General features: G+C 38.1%; 1 long non-coding RNA gene across 1 annotated transcript; it reads right to left on the bottom strand.

The window, feature by feature from the left end:
* Positions 1–584: 584 nt before the first annotated feature.
* Positions 585–13,842, bottom strand: LOC123574120 (uncharacterized). The gene is made up of 3 exons (XR_006699016.3): positions 13,753–13,842; positions 4,978–5,157; positions 585–1,318 (listed from the first exon to the last, which is right to left on the bottom strand). It is a non-coding gene; the product is annotated as an uncharacterized lncRNA (long non-coding RNA).
* Between the last annotated feature and the right edge of the window lie 4,006 nt (positions 13,843–17,848).

Here is a 17,848-nt window from a genome sequence, read left to right as displayed (position 1 = left end):
CAGGCTGGTCTCAAACTCCTGGCCTCAGGTGATCCTCCTGCCTCTGCTTCCCAGAGGGCTGTGATTACAAGCATGAGCCACTGCACCTGACCCCTTTGCTATACCTTGTAATGTTTTTCCTACACTCTACCAACAACACATGACATTGCACTGGCTGACCAAGGAGCCAGATTAGTATTATGGAACAGAGCAAAGAAGGGTGGATTTGGAGCTGAGAGGCAATATATTGGTAACTGTCTCAGTCAACTCCTTTGGCTTCTTAGCTTCCATATGCATGATTATATATATATTTGAACTCTGTATAACAGAGTCAACTCTGTTCTTCGGAGAAGTGCAGAGTTCTCATCCCTTTCCCCAAATGAGGAGACACACATTTCCAACAGTCATCGTAGTCTCAGCTGACTGTCTTAAATACTCCTCAAATCAAAGTCCCACTGAATATTCTGTTACCTAAAGGCTAAATTGTAGAGTTTACATTCAAAAGCTTTCATACAATAATGAGAAGGAGAGAAAAAGGAAAATTGTTAATATATAAAAATACACTCATATACATCACATGCAAAAAGAAAATACACAAAACTATCAGAATTCTCATTTTTGTAATTGATTGAGAGGCTATAGTTGGTGTCTATGGCATCCTTCTTCTACTGCTTATTCTATATTTCCATTGCCCTTAGATGGTCAGGGTTCTTTGTCTGGGGAGTGATCCAAACTTTCATTTCTAAATGGCCTGAATCCTCAATAATCCTGCCCCCTCCTTTTGACTCCTGCAGTTTCCCATTAATCTTTATTTCACACCTTGAGTCCAGGTTCTATGGAGGTAGCTAATGTTGGAGATGATGCATCTGGTCCTGGGCAGGTGTCCGGTGAGATGATTGCTTTTCCCTTTGGTCCTGGTCTTTGGACCTCATACATTGCTGTTGAGCCTGTTTCTGTCTGCATGGCATATTTACCTCGGAGGCTGTTTCCACTATGTTCATGTGACACTTGAGGGAGCTGCATCATTACAGTTTCTTCTCCAAAATGCTGGGGTGGAGGGGGAAGGGCAGCGGGGTGGAGGAAGAGGGATCCAGAATCCCTGCACGGACTCCTCTGGCTGGATGCCAGATGCAGCCACTCTCTCCCCCATCTCTGTGCTCCTCTTCTGGGTGGTGGTAGGGTGAGATGGGAAATTCTTGTTGGTCTTGGATACTTAGTAAAGACATCAGTACATTTTGTTAGCTTTAAAGGTTTAGTTCTTAGCACTTTGCCATCCTGGGAAATCAGTGCCAGCGAATCCCATAGAACTTGTCTGCTTTTTGCCTCAATTTACCTGTCCCTGAAGACAATAAACAAAGAGCTGGCATTCTGCTTATAAAAGGGTAGTATAGTAAAAAATGAAGAACATATTATATCTCACAACTCATTTCCCATCTTTTAATAAATACTGATAGGTTTAAAATAGCTAAAATTGAAAATAGATGCCTATTTGAAAATTGACTAATTACATTCTAGCAGTTATACATGAGATATTTATTATATATCACGTGTACTATAAATTTAATTATCTGTGGTATAAATAGACATTCCTAACCACTTCCTTTTAAGCATTTTCTCTTGAACTTTCAACATCTGTATTGGATTCAGAACACGAAACAAGCACAACTCTTAAAAGTGTCAGACATGCTAGATTTCTTTCTCGCTCCCATGGAAAAAGTAAACACAGCATAAAACACTCGTCAAATTTTAGATGTTAAGAGTGTGCTTTATGTAGTTTATCCTAGAAAAATCCTCAAGTTATACAAACTTTTAGATTATGAATGAGTTATGGTCATTTGGAGATGGCAACAGAGCAATTGGCAGGTTCAAGAATTTATACACAAAGGTGAAAGGCTTTTGAAACAACCAGAGTTTTCTTTCAAGTCTAACTTTCTGAGTAATTTATCTGAAAAACTGTGAGATGCCATGCAGGAAGACTTTAGAAATCATCCCAATGTCCCTCAATCAATCTGGTTCAAATATGCGGAATTGGAGGACAGGTCAAGAAAGCAGATGCTGAAACAGGAGGAAATGAAGTCGGCTTATCGTGAACATGACTTTTTCCCATCTAAAAAAAGATGATAGTTTACATTATTTTGAGAATTGTGGAGTGGGAGAAGCAGATCAACCCTTTCATACTGCTGAAATATAATTTTCCTGGCCACACATCTTCTTCATTAATTGTCTCCAATTCTTTGAATTGTTCTTTTTTTAGTTAGAAGTTAGACTTGAAAGAAAACTCTGGTTGTTTCAAAAAGCCTTTCACCTTTGTGTATAAATTCTTGAACCTGCGAATTGCTCTGTTGCCATCTCCAAATGACCAAAAAAAGAACAAAAGAAAGAACAAAAGAAAAAAAAACTTTCCTACATTTTTTTCTATTATAAAATAATTTCATAGTTGTAGTTACCAAATCTTTAAGCATGAATGTGGTAACCAGTGAAAACAGCTTATTCTGTGGTGGCATGAAATGATAAAAAAAATGTATATATTCTCTTTTATTTTCTCTGTCTTTATTCTCCATCCATATCAACTGAAGGGTAGCTAGAGGGTTTTCTGCAGAGGTCTGAGTGTCCCTTGTCCCAGGAGAGAGTTGAGATGCTTTTGTTACCTAGATCTGTGCTTCTGGAGCTACTTCACTGGATTGATGTTTAGGGAGGACTAGAAAGTTGAAGGGGAGAAGTCTAACCATGCAGGATGTTGGAGTGCTAAGATCCCTGCTTGTGGTACCTATAGATAAATACTGTGGCTTTGAGAGGCAGAGCAAAGACTCCAGTGGAATCTGTTTTTCAGTGAGCAACAGCATCACCCACCATGGAATAAATCACTTGGGGGTGGATAATGTATTTCAAGGTTCTGTGATTCAAGATTGTGGGACAGACCAGAGGCCCTTCCCCAAATAGATTTCACAAGCCCCAGTCTTCTCATCTTGGTGATGGTGGCCAGAGAATGACTGAGTTTGGGTTTTCTGTCAGCCCGAATGGGAGAGGCTTATTCACTTGGAATTAGATTTGTAAAAGGTAAAGAAATATGGTATTTCAGGTACCTGTGGATTGTGAAACAAATTCATGCTCACTACATTTGTTTCAAAAGCATAAATAGGCCCTGCCTTCTGCCTTTATCTACTCTACACATATAGTGTGGAACAGTACGATCAGGCCACTGTAAGACCATTTCAGGTTCCTTTTTGAGCCAGAAGATTAAGTTCCATAAAAAGTGAAGAAAAGTCAACAATTTAACACAAGAAATGTTTACCGACTAACTACTCTAGGCTAGGTCTGTGAGTATGAAGAAATAAATGTGACATATCCCTTGAGAAAGCACAAATAATCCAAAGAATTCATAAATATACAAATGATTAACTACATCAATAAAAAAGTCTTTTTGATGGGTGTGGCCAGGTTTGGGGCTGGAAGGCTCACCTCTGCATTGCAAAAGAATTAGTCTTCAGTTGTGTTTCATGGAGTAAAAGAGATATGTTTAGGCCAAAAGAATTGGAGGAACGGGATAGAAATCTCATTTTTGTTCATCTGCAGTATTAGTTTCCCCATAATCAAACACGTTCATGTAAAAAGCAGTTTAGTAGCCAAGAAATCACCAAAATTGTTCATTATGAAAATCTGGAGACTTAGGCACAGATAAAGTTGATGTTCTGAAGCTCACAGAATTTGCTAACCTATTACTTAGGGGGAATACACCCCTGAAGATCTTTACTTGAGGAAAAAATACACATTTCCTTTGGAAGAAAGTAAAATCAGAAATCTTGAGGGTTCTCTTGAAGAAAATCAGACCTGTAGTTCTAACCAGTCCACTGACCTTAGTTGAGAATGTTAATGTGCCAGAGAAACAAATGAATGCTCACTTTTCCAAGGAAGATAGTAGAAAATAACCCCCTTGACTATCTTCAGCTGGAAGAAAGAACTCTTTTTTTTTTTTTTTTCTTCGATGGAGTTTCACTCTTGTTGCCCAGCCTGGAATGTAATGGTGCAATCTCAGCTCACTGCAACCTCTGCCTCCCGGGTTCAGGCAATTCTGCCTCAACCTCCCAGGTGGCTGGGATTACAGCCGTGCACCACCATGCCCGGTTAATTTTTGCATTTTCAGTAGAGACAAACTTTCACCGTGTTAGTCAGGCTGGTCTCGAACTCCTAACCTCAGATGATCCACCCGCCCCAACCTCCCAAAGTGCTGGGATTACAGGCGTGAGCCACTGCGCCCAGTTGAAAAAAGAACTCTTTAATCCACTATGCCTAACCTTTTCCTTTATCCTTTAGATTTAAATGATTAACTTCTGATAATGCTGCAGACATTTTTTTCTGCAAGATTTGTTAATGAATGGATTTCTTTTGAAGGAAGTCGAGGTAAGAGCACAGATAGACAGAGAGTTCCAATGATGACCAAATGTGAAACATACTATGGTATATAAGAAACATACTATGGTATATAAGAATCCTCTAGAGATGTAATTGTAACACCAAGATCAAAGCACAGGGGACTGTATCAGTGCATTTCCCTGCAGAAGATAGGACTCTGTAAAGTGAAAGGCAAGTAGCATGTAGAGGAAGAAGGACACTGGGAAGAGCCCTAACTGCTGACGGGAGAGCCTAGGCTAGCTCTGGTCCTTCACTGGTCACTGTGAGATCTTAGGCAAATCACTTGCTTTCCTGGGCCTTCATTTTCTCATCTGGAACCGAGGTAATTGGTAATTGAATTAGGCCCTTCTTTAAGTCCTAAGATTCCAAAATCTCCAATGCAGGCACATATTAATATTGTACCAGGTAACCTTTGTCTTACATTGAATTGCAGGTATAGTTTGTGCATATTTGTCTCCCATCCAAAAGTCTGCAGATTCACTAAGGAAGAATCAGTTAAGGGCCAGTTGGGGGATTTGAAGGATTCAGAGCTGCAGGAGCTATTTTTTATTCCTGGGTAACTCTAAACCAGAAGATGGAGAAGCTCACCTAAAAGCTCTGCCATCAGGTGTGTGGGTATTGTTGTACCAGGGTGTGGAGAGAGGAGAATGTCTCAGGAGACCACGTAAGGGTTCCTACGATTGCAGAACCAACCAAAGAGCCTTGGAGGTACCAATGATGAGATTTTCTCTAGTTCTTTGAAAGCCAGGAACTGGGCCATATTATTTTCTGTGAAAGAAAAGAAAAATAAGTGAAAATGCTTCACAGAATATTTTATAGCAACACACTTCTCAGGACTAATTAATAGTTTTAGAAAATGGAGGGAAAGAGCTCATCTGTATAAAGGTTTGAAGATGCACATATCATCTTGAAAAAAAGAGGCTGTTATTCCATCATTTCCACATACATGGTTTTGTTATAAATATAATTGAAAATTCAACTCTTTCAAAAATAGAATACATGGGCACTGGAGTTTAGGTCACACATAATCAAATTCTAAATTTCTTTTCCAGCAAAGTTGTCCCTACTGAGGTCAGAGTACAACGAAGAAGGGATGGTGGGCTAAACGCCAAATGAATGAAAAACGAAGATTTTCAGGCAGGGAGTCATCAGCCTTGTCACATGCTGCTGATATGAAAGGACTGACCACTGGATTGAGCAACATGAAGGCATGTGACCTCAATACAAGCTTTTTCTGTGTTGGAGTGAGATAAAAGAGAACAGGGAGAGAAGTGGAGTCACCAAGTGAGGACAACTCTTTGAAGGAGGTTTGTGGACCATTTGTTGTTATACAGAGGGAACTGCACAGGGGATTTTATGATGAGGGAACAGCTCTGTTTGAGAACTGGATGTAATTGCTCTTGAGACCACAGAGAGTCAAGGTTCTCTGTGATTTAATTATTCAGGAAAGAGGCTTCCTAGAAAGTTTACACTTTCTTCAAAGAAAGTCAGTTTCTCTCATTTGCATGTCTCTCTTTTCTAAGTGACTTAATGAAAATTCCTTTCCCACTAACTTGAGTTTTATGTATCTTGTATTGAGTAGACATAAGAAGTGCTGGTTGGCCTGATTTGGTGCAGGACAGGATCCCACAAAGAGAACAGTTTCAGTCTTAAAACCTTTCTTCCTTTGACTTTCTGTGATTAGTTTCCTGAGTGTCTGGTAACAGCTCTGGTTCCTTTGCTGTAGTGTGGTGAGCGTCATCTCTTAGAACAAATTGGTTCACAGGCAGGAGGGATGAAATCATTGTTTTGCTTCAATGTTGGTTCTCCCCCGAGAGGTCTTTCACAGCAAGGGAGTCTATATTTTTAGAATTAGCACTTTCTGTTTCAATGTTGTGAACATTCATTTTAAACCTGCTATACTTAGTAGAGGTTTAATTACCCAAATTGGGAAACTAGTTTCAAACCATCACCTTCTACTTGGTTAATCAAAACAGTCCCCGCCACCAGCAGGGGAGACTGGCAATTTCAATCACACAGCCACACCTGGTGAGGGTAACTGACAAAAGCAATTCCATTGCCTGAGTTCAGCATCTTCAGCACCCATCCAGCCCTGTTGTAGCCCCTCTTTCTTTCAGTAAGACCTTCCTGAAATATACCCTCTGTGGGCCAGGGCTGTGGGGATGTGTCTGCTCCAATGTCTCTGGGGAGTGGCTTTTCTTCCCACACAAAAGTCGTGATTATATTTTCCAAAATAGCACTCAGGAAACAGAATCTCTCCGTGGCATTTACAGATATGTGAGATGTTGAGGAACTATGGTCTGAATGATGAAATTTCTTGGATTTTTCAGCAATGTCATTTTTTCCTTCATTTACTCACTCACTTCTGGAAGGGCCAGTCTGAGAGCTGGGCTGAGGAGTCCAAGGCTGATGCAGTCATGGATGAGTCTGAGGCAGGGAGACCACTGGTGGGAGAATGGGTAGTGCCAACTGGCTTTAAAAATGCTCAGATAGAAATATGAATTTTGTACATTAATTCAGTCACTTGGCAAATATTGATTGGTTGTGAGATAAGCCATGGAGCCTGGCACTAGTTTAGTGAGACAGATACACAGGAAGAGGAAAAAATTATCATAATAAATGCACAGTTACAGAGCGAGAGCTCTGAAGGATCATTTTCTGGGTATGCGTAACAGGAACCCGATATGATTGATCAGTGAAGCAAATTGGCACTTGAACTGAGAGCCACAGTGGTGCTTCCCAGACTTTATGTGCATATGAATATCTGGGGATCTTGTTAAATGCAGATTTGTGTGCTGCTTCTGGGGCTTGGGGAGGAGCCTAAAATTCTGCATCTCTAATAAGCTGCCATGTGATGCTGACGCTGCTGGTACCAAGGATTCTAAAGGACAAACATAACAGAAAGCAGGGGTTGGGGGAAATAAGTTTCACGGCGAGGGAACAGTTATACACAGCAAGAACATAGTCTGCATAGTGCTCTTCTGGTCTCCAACCACTGAGGCAAAACTCAAGTAATTGTTCTACCCTCTTCCATGACTAATTGGCAGGATATATGTTCCCCTGACAGGACATTTCCCAACTTTAAGGCTGCTGTTTATGTTTACTTCAAAATTCCTTTTACCTCTTGTAAATATTGGGATTTCCATTTAAAAGGTCAGACAAAAGATATGTCTTCTACCCTTCTCCTTAGAATTTGCCAGAAGACAAGGACAGAAATATGAATTTCACATTTGATAAACCTTGAAGACTACCGGAAGATAATATTTGGAGAGGGCTCTCAATGCAGTGAAAATCAAATATGGGTGCAGAAAGGCTTCTGGAGGGAGGGCTTGGGAACACAGAGCTCAGATAAAGCTGGCAGGAAACTGTTTTCTTAAGTAGATGGCACTTTGAGGGCAAAACCAACCACCCCTTCTTTGGAATCACAAGAAAGGCAGGTACATGGAGGGTAGAGCTGGAGCATCCCTTTACCCCATTTGACCTCACAGGAAAGTGGAGCAAGCAGAACTGCAGAAAATGTGCAGAAATGCTACAACCAGTCTGTGTCCTGGTGAGGCAGGGTGGAGGAGAGAGGCTGAATTGCCTCCTGCTCTGTAGCTGCCAATGCCTGTTGGCCGGAGAGAGGTAAAAATTCAAACACACACACATAGTCTTGTCATCATGAGTTTGTCCCTGAACCAGGGAGAATTCTCGCCAGTCTGGAACTGCTCATCCCCTTCTCAATAAGACCCTGGACCACTTCCAACATCAGGAAGAACATACTTCATTTAAAGAGGAGTAAGGAAAAGGCAACTAGCACAGGAGCTATACAAACAAGTTACAAGACAAAAGGAGGAAGAGGGCGGGGGAGCATAAGGAATCCTCACCAATAACAAGTTGCCATTAAGAAGTAGAAAATTATGACAAAATAAATGTCTATGAACAATGAATTTAATGAAACAATGAAGAGGCTCAAAGCAGAGCAATTGAGAGATCAGGGGAAATAATAGGGCCACCACAGAAGGAAATGAAACAAGAACTTCTGAAGGTCAGGAAGGAAGCAGAAGAGAAAAATAAAGCTACCATGGAAATGCAAGCATATTGTAATAAACACTAAGAAGAAACACTGCTAACATCACAGTGAGGAATAGGAGAGCAAGATTAAGACATAAACAAAAGATATAAGCAAAATAACCAGAAATGAACAAAGTTAGAGTGAACTAGAGAGAACATGAAAGATGGAAAACAAAAGAATTGCAACATATGCATTATTTGTATCTTTTAAGAAGTCTGGAGATATCACTCAGCAAAACTCTTTAGAAATAAAATAAGACTTGAGTCTACAAATGAAAAGGGCATACTGTAGCCCAGAAAAAATTGATACAGAATAATCAACATTGAGATGTATCCAAGTAAACATACTGGCCCTCAAGGCCAACGAAAAATTTTAGAATCCAGGCAACAATAAAAAATAAGAGTGAAAAATCAAGTTGGCATGATAACAAAATAGACTATATAGTGGAATATCAAAAGCAAGAGAAGGGAATCCTAACATAAATGAGAGTACAACATTTCACCATATTACCATAATGATAAGTTTAAATTGTCAAATTCACCAATTGACTCAAATTTACAAAGAAGGAAAATCAAATTATTTGTAATATGTGCGATGCATCTAAAATAATGAAACTCAGGATAAAGATAAAAATTAGGCAAAGACATGAAAAGTAAATGCAAAAAAAAAAAAAGAGCAGCTGACATAACTATGGTTGCATTCAAAACAAAAAACATAATATAAGACAAAAGGGGAACTTGATAATAATAAAAGATGTAATTCACAATGCAATTCAATATGATAGATAAATTGACATGGAAAACATGGGGTCAAAGCTACATAAAATAGGAATAGGCAGAAATCCTTTAGCAGTAGAAAACTTTAATTCTTATCTTTTAACTATGGAGAAATCATATGGAAAAAAAGCAAGGATAGTTTTAATAGCTTTACAACAAACTATATAGTATGAAGACAGATTAAACTTTCCTTTCAAGTATTAATGGAGCAGTTACAAAAATTAACTACATATTAAGCCACAAAGAAAACTGCGATGCAGTCCATCAAGTAGAAATAGTACAGACATTATCTCATGCCGACACAGAACTTCAAACATTAAAAATAAAGAGAGAAAAAAAATAACCTTACCTCCTGGAAATTAAAGAACACTCTCTATATAATTTTTCAGCCTCAAAGAGAAAATCATCAGTAAAGATGCAGAATATTTGGAAAGCAACACGAATTAAAACACTGTATATTAGAGACTGAGATTTTGTTACAGCAGTACTTAGAGGAAAGTTCATAACTTCAAATACTTGTAATAAATAAGAATTAAATTAAATGAATTAAGCATCCAATATCAGAATGTATTAAAATAAAGACAAGGCAGAATAGAAATTAGTACAGATAAAAACAAATTAATTAATTTGGAAAATTTTTAAAATGCCAAAATAAAGTCTATGAGTTGTGTTTGAAAAATTTTTAAGTAAAACTGTTTGCTATGCTCTTTTTTTGAAATGATACTTTTTAATTGTGGTTAAAAATATAAACCTAAATTTGCTATTTTAGCTATTTAAAAATATACAAATCCATGGCATTAATTATATGCAAATGTTGTACAATCATCACCAATATTGATTTCTGAACTTTTTCATCACCCCAGCAACTCTGTGTCCTCTAAGCAGTAACTCCCCATTCTCCCTACCCCCTGGCCCCTGGTAACCTTCAGTCTACCTTTTGTGCCTACGAAGCCTATTCTAGATATTTCATATAGGTGGAATAACATAATATTTATCTTTTTTTGTCTGGCTTATTTCACTTAGCATGTATCAGAACTTCTTTCCTTTTTATGTATGAATAATATTCTGTTGTATGTAACATACCACATTCTGTTTATACAATTGATTTTGTTATGTGCTCTTGGATGGTTCTACCTTTTAGCTATTGTGAATAATGGTGCAACACCCATCTGTTTTTTTAAAGGGAAAAAGCAGGAATAGATGATATAAGAAAACGAGAATAGAGAAATAATTATAGACAGAGCAAATTAAAGGAGATTATAGTACTTATATGTACCACAAGCAAATAAATGTAAAAACCTGGATAAAACATGTAATTTCTAGAAAAAATAAAGTTCTAAGGCTGGCCCCAGAAGAGTTAGAAAATCTAAAGAGACCAATTGCAATAGAAAAAACAGTAAACTCAGGCTATCCCTCTTCCAAACTATCAGGCACAGATATTTTTACAGGTGAGTTCTTCATAACCTTAATGACTCAATGACCTAATACTTTTAAAATTCTTCTAGAAGAAAAGACTCTAGTTACTTTTTATAAAGTGGAGGTTACATTGGTGTCAGTCTGCCACAGAACAACAAAAATAATAAAAAGAAAGAAAACCACAGTCTAATGTCTCTTGTGACTATCGATACAATAATCTTCAATAGAATACTAGCAAACACATTCCAGGAGGACAGTAGAATATCCTTCCTTTCAGGAAAGGAAGGATAGTTTAATATTAGGAAATCTATTGATATTGTTTAACATCCTAGTATATATGAAAACAGTAAAACCATATGCCCACACTCACGGTTGCTGAAAATGTTTGCTATAAAATTAAAATCCATTATTGATTGTGAAAAAACACCTCATAAAGTAAAACTAAATTTATATCACATTAATAAAATATATTTGTCTTACCTCAAAAGCCAGGTCATCTTTAATGGGCAAACCATACACTCACATTAAATTGGGACAACGATGCCATTGCCACAACATTGTTGAACATTGGTCTTGAGGTACTAACCAACTTTTAGATAAGAGAAAGAAGAGTGGTATGTACAAGTTGGAAAGGAGGAGGTAAGATAATTATATTTGCAAATAATGTAACTCTGTGCCTTGAAAACCCAAGAAAATTAACCGAAAGATCACTGCCAACAACATTTAAAAAAAATAAGAGAATTGAGTAGTGTGGCTAGATAAAAAAATCAATAGCCTTTACACACATAAACAACAATTGGTGCTAAGATATGCAAGAAAGGACTGTATGCCTAGAGAAGCTAATTCTACAGTTTATATGGAAAAATAAAAAAAGCAAGAATAGCTAGGAAGCATCTTGAATCAGAATAGTAATGAGAAGCATGAATGCTCTGATGAACACATATTATAGAGTTATAATTGTTACAGCACTATGGTAGTGGTGCACACATAGCTACATCAATGGAACACAGGAGAAAGTTTATTTCTTTTTGTAGATCACAGTAAAAAAAATAGCTTGCAAAACCACTTTCCTATGTATGTCATATGTAAATTTTACATAAAAATACATGCACATATATACTTGTATATACATAGAACAGCTTTGGAAGTATATTCAAAATATTCAAGAAATGCAACAGTTGTTGGGTGATAGGGGTAGGAAGTACTGTTGTATTTCACTATATTTTTGTGTACCTTTGAATTTTGCACTATTTGTGGTATTATTTCTTTAAAAAAGCAATTTATTTTATTATTTTTTTTCAAACCCAGAGCAGAATATGAACAAAGTAGATAATACATAGGACGGATATGGAATGATCATCTGAACTATTCATATGGTTGTGTTTGGAAGCTCCCAGGGTCTAAACATTGTAAGATTTCAGGGATTTATACCAAATCAGACTCATAAACATTTGATTTTCCTCATTTTTGAACATTTTTTCCCCTTTGGACTTTCATTTATTCATTTAGTCTTCAGTAGAGAGGCCAGGGATGGCTTGGATTTAGGGGCTTAACCACCTCCATCTTCATCAGCTCCATTCAGCTGAAGCTGATGCTGTTCTTCTGAAAAAATCCAAGGAGCGTCCCAATAAATATGCGATCTATGTAAAAGCAGTGTGTTTGCAAACACAGCTGCAAGAAAAGCCTCCTACAGCAAGTATATAAAAAGGTACTCAATATCACTAATTAGGCAGATGCAAATCAAAACCACAGTATTACCTCACACCTGTGAGAATGGCTATTATAAAAAACACAAGAGATAACAAGTGTTGCCCAGAACATGCATAAAAGGGAACCTTGTATACTGTTGGTGGGAATACAGAGTGGTGCAGCCATTGTGGAAAATAATGTGGAGGTTCTACGAAAAATTAAAAATAAAATTCTTATATGAGCCAGCAATTCTGTTTCTTAGTGTATATCCAAAGCAAATGAAATCATCTTATAGAGATATCTGTGCCCCCATGTTTCACAGCATTATTCACAATAACTAAGATATGGAAACAACCTTTGGCTCTCAATAGATGAATGGATAAAGAAATTGTGTGTGTTTGTGTGTGTGTGTGTGTGTACACACATACACAATGGAATATTATTCAGTCTTAAAAAAGGAGATCCTGCCATTTGTGTCAACATGAATGGACCAAGAGGACATTATGCTATGTGAAATAATCCAGACACAGAAAGAAAAATACTACATGATGTCACTTTTATGTGAAATTTTTAAAAAAGAAACAAAATTCAAATATGTAGAAACAGAGTAAAAAGGTGGTTACCAGGGGTAGGAAAAGTAGAGGAGTGGGGAGATGGAGGCCAAAGGGTACACAGTTTCATTTATGTAGAATAAATAAGCCTAGAGATCTAATGTATAGCATGAAGACTGAGTTAATAATATTTTGTTTCATAAGGAAATTTGCTAAGAGAGTGGATTTTAGGTAATTTTACTACACACACACACACACAAAAGGTAACTGTGTAACATGATAGATATGTTAATTTGCTTGATGTTGTAATCATGTCATTATGCATATTGTTAAATCAAATTTATGGATGCTCTCCTTCTAGGTCCCAACAAACGAAAGCAAAATGGAGTCCCACATGCTAAGTGCCACATGATTAAACTGAAATTTTAAGAAAGCAGGTAAATTTCCAAACAGACCAGATATTTTTGAAAACAGAAGAGTCACAGAAACCAATTGGAAAGGGCCTAGTCAACCTGAGTCAGTATAATAAGGTAATCTCCACTGTTTTAACCCTTATAAGAAAAGTAACCTGAAGTAACCTGATGTTAACTGATCTGCCTTTTTCTATTATTCTGTTTCCTTGTTCCCATTTTACAAAAACCAACTGTTCTGCCATGCCCAGTGAAGCACTCACTCTATTTATAGAATAAAATACTGCTGAATTCTAGAATCACAAATAGAAGCCAATTAGATCTTAAAACTAAATTTGTTATAATTTTGCCTTGTGACAATATGTATATCAAAACATCATGTTAGGTATTGTCTTAGTCTGTTTTCTGTTGCTATAACAGAATACCACAAACAGTAATTTACATAGAAAGAAGTTGATTTGGCTCACAGTTCTGGAGACTGGGAAGTCCAAGAGTATGGCGCCAGCATCTGGTGTGGGTCCTTCATGGTGAAAGGGTGGAAGGTGGAAGTGAGCACTAGAGACAGAGAGCAAATGGAGGCTGAACTTATCCTTTCATCAGGAGCCCACTCATGGGGCTCTGCCCTCATGACCTAATCACCTCTTAAAGGGCCCACCTCCCAATACCATTACATCGGCAATTAAATTTCCACACGAGTTTTGAAGGGGGCATTCAAATCATATCAAGAAAAAAAAAAAAGAGTCAAGTCCCCTAGGCTTCTCTTCTAGGTAGATTCCTGCTTCAGTCCCTTCCTATATAGAAACTCTGGAGTTTCCCCTACCTCATACTCTTGCCTGTTTTCCAAGGCTCCAAGAGAAAAAGAATATCCTCTTTGCTTCTGAAAAAAACACTACAGTTTATTGGTCAGCACCAAGTGTGTTTAACTTTAATTTCAGATGGCAACTCGCACACAGATGTGTTTATGTTGCCCTTTATCAGTATTATCATTGGCAAAGCCTTTGGTAAGCAACAGGAGAAGTGGCTGAACAGAATAATTCCAGGCTTGAAGTTCCTTTTTCATCTGGTTCCCTGTGGGAAAAGGCCATGAAAGCTAAGGGTGGTGGCCAAGTCCTGAAGGCCAAGGTCACCGTCATTTTCTGAGAATCTACCAAAAGGTCTGTATTAGGTCAATATGCACGCAGTTGTGCTTGGAAGGAATGAAGCTTTCAAATATGAGAACTCTACCTGAAAAATCCTTGCCATCAGTTCTTTGAAATGAAACTCTAAGCTGAGAAGAACTCTCTGCTTAGGGGAAGTAGGACTAAAACTTGACTTTTGATTTGGAGAACATTCAAAAGACTCTAAGTTCATGAGTGCTCAATTTGTAATTTTTTGCCCTTGAAAAAAATATAAGCAGGTGCAGTGGCTTACGCCTGTAATCCCAGCACTTTGGGAGGCTGAGGTGAGTGGATCACTTGAGCCCAGGAATTCAGGATCAGCCTGGACAACATGGCGAAACCCCATCTCCACTAAAAGTACAAAAATTAGCCAGGTGTGGTGGTACGTTCCTGCATGCCAGCTCTGGGGAGGATTGATTGAGCCTGGGAGGTTGAGCCTGCAGTGATCCATGATGGCACCACTGTACTCCAGCCTGGGCAACACAAAAACCCTATCTCAGGAACAACAATCACAACAAAGAAGCAACAAAAGGAAATTTGTATTTTTAGCCATAGAGCCTTGAAGTTTGTTATTACCACCAGGGAGAAAATCCTTCATTTCTACTTCATTCCTGAAATGGGTTAATCACTGATTATACATAGAAAATCGACTCAAAAGAAAAAAAAAACACAAAAACACCAGATTTTACCTTTAAATATATTTTCTTGGTATATATTTTAGGTTCTGGTAGCAAAAGGTGCAGAGATAAGGAATATGACAGGGGTTATTTATTGCACTCTGCATACAACAGCAAGAATGCTTTTCCTAAAAATTCTTTTTGCTTAAGTCCTTTTTTGCTTAAGTCTCTTTTCCTAAATATCTTTTTTGCTTAAGTCCCTTTTTTGCTTAAGTCTCTTTTCCTAAATATCTTTTTGCTTAAGTCCCTTTGTTGCTGCCGACATCATTTGATTTCCCACAGTTATTATAAGCCTTCATTATCCTGTTTCTCCTCCTCCTCTGAATCCTCCTCTCCAACAGCAGGATTTCTATTTCCTTTCTTAGCCAACTAGCTGTGTGGCTAAGATTAAGTCACTGCAGTCTCACTGTCTCTTTGTCTGTAAAATTATGATTTTGGAGTAGGCAGAGTCCTGGCCTGCTATGGGGTGTATCAGAGTCAGGGTGAAAGGGTCTTAAGGTATTTGAAAATAAAGCAGCAGATAAGTTTGACATGGAGAGTAGCCTGCCTCTGGCTCTGTCTTCTGCATTTCCTTAGGAGTGAAAAGCCGGTGGTGAGCAAGCAGATTCAGTGCTAAGGTTGTAGCCACATGATCAAAGGAAGAAATACGTATCTGGTTTTTTTTTTTTTTTTCCCCTGAGACGGAGTCTCGCACTGTCGCCCAGGCTGGAGTGCAGTGGCGCGATGTCGGCTCACTGCAAGCTCTGCCTCTCGGGTTCACACCATTCTCCTGCCTCAGCCTCCTGAGTAGCTGGGACTACAGGCACCCGCCACCACGCCTGGCTAATTTTTTTTTAATTTTTTTTATTTTTATTTTTTATTTTTAGTAGAGATGGGGTTTCACCGTGTTAGTCAGGATGGTCTCGATCTCCTGACCTCGTGATCCACACGCCTCGGCCTCCCAAAGTGCTGGGATTACAGGCGTGAGCCACCGCGCCCGGCCGAAATACGTGTCTTTTAGGATCTAAAGAAAATTGTCTCAAAGTTACTGTTGTGTCCATCTTTCTTTTTTTTCTTGTTACTGAACTTATTTCAAAAATTTAAATAACATTAAAGGAAGGTATAAGATTTTTATGGCTATCCAAAAGCTGCATTAAAAAAAAAAGTAACTTAAGGATTTCTAAGTCAATTTCCAGCTCTGAAAATCAAATAATCTGTGAACATATGCCCTTTCTCGGTTCAGAAAGCCATTTAGAGCAAATGTACTTATTTACTTCATCCAGGCTCTGCTTACTCCTTTCCACAGCCATCTCCTCCATTGGAAACGCTCTTCTGTGCCATTTTTGACAGACCCGGAGCCTCCTGGCTTCCCTGCCTGAGATGCATTATATTCTATCTGACCTGGACCACTGCATTCAGCTTGGGAGCCTCCCTGTCTTTAAGGTATGGGGCAAAATATAGATGAGAGTAGCAAGGCATTAGGAGTAGTAGTAATAGTAGTAAAAACAAAAACAGTATTTTTTTTGATAATAGTAGCTAACATTTGTTGAACTCATTTTATGTGCCAAGCATTTTATGTTTATTATCTTACCACCCTTGACAAAGACCTTATGAGATGGGTACTATCAACCCAGTTTCTCAGAAGGGGAAACTGAGGCTTATAAAGAGTATACAACTTGCTCCAAGTGGTAACTAATGGAGCCAGGATTTAAACCTAGGCCCTTCAACGCCCATAACCCATGCACTTAATTGCTGTTCATAAACAGTCACCTGCGTATGTTCATCTTGCTTTTACCTGTGTTCATCCCATCTTTTTTGTAAAAATCCTGGAAAGCAGGTCATGTCTTCTTTCATTCTTTTGTACTATCTGAGAGGGCTGTAACAATACATGCTCAGGAAACATTTCTGTTCAACCTGCATGAAGTACAAGGCAGGCTGAAATATAAAGAAATACATAAATTACCCTGAGAAAGAGCAGATCCTTTCATATAACTTTTTCCTGGCATTACCTCTTAGAGGAAAATAATTCTCAAGCAAGCTGTACCTGAGCTAGTTACCAAAATCAGAATGAATTCTCCCCAATCATGGGGGACATTCCGTAAGCCTTTGGGGTAAGGTCTATTTTAAGGATTTTGTTCAAGTTCCTCCTTCTTGTTTCCTGGCCACACTGCCGAGCACTGTAATTGGCTAATAGGGATTCTGAATACGAAAGATACAGGCAGCTCGCTTGAAAGTTACGTTAAGGACAAATAAAGATCCTGGAGTAATTTTCAACAAGATAAGATCAGCATCCTAGTATTGAGTTATTTTGCTACATTAATTAATTTCAATTTGTTCTAATGGTCTTTGGCCTCCTGCTTAAATGCCAATTGAGGCAACAGATAGTGGCTTGTCATGTCTTGTTACTTAGTTCTGGGTTTTATAAAGTAAGAACTAAGATGGATATTTATCATTCGAGCAGATTTCTATGTTGTGTCCTCTAAAGCCCTTAGGGTCAGTGTCTCACTGTAGCATCATAAACATCTTTCATGGAATCAAGTGATTAATAAATGTGTCCTAATGGGACTGTGATGCTTTTGAGTGTTCATTTTAGACACCTTAAGAATTAGTCTCAAGAGTAGCTCAGTTATTAAGTGATTTTGGAGTTGCATCATGTCAGGGAAATAATCAAGAAGAAACCATTTTAATAGCGTAAATTTCTCTGAGATAGTGAAGATAAAAGAATGCTACTAGTTTACCCACTCCTTACT

The sequence above is a fragment of the Macaca fascicularis genome, chromosome 6 (genome assembly GCF_037993035.2).
Source record: "Macaca fascicularis isolate 582-1 chromosome 6, T2T-MFA8v1.1".
In the NCBI taxonomy this organism is placed as follows: Eukaryota; Metazoa; Chordata; class Mammalia; order Primates; family Cercopithecidae; genus Macaca; species Macaca fascicularis.
Note: the sequence above shows the minus strand (reverse complement) of the source record. Positions and strands in the feature narration are given on the sequence as shown.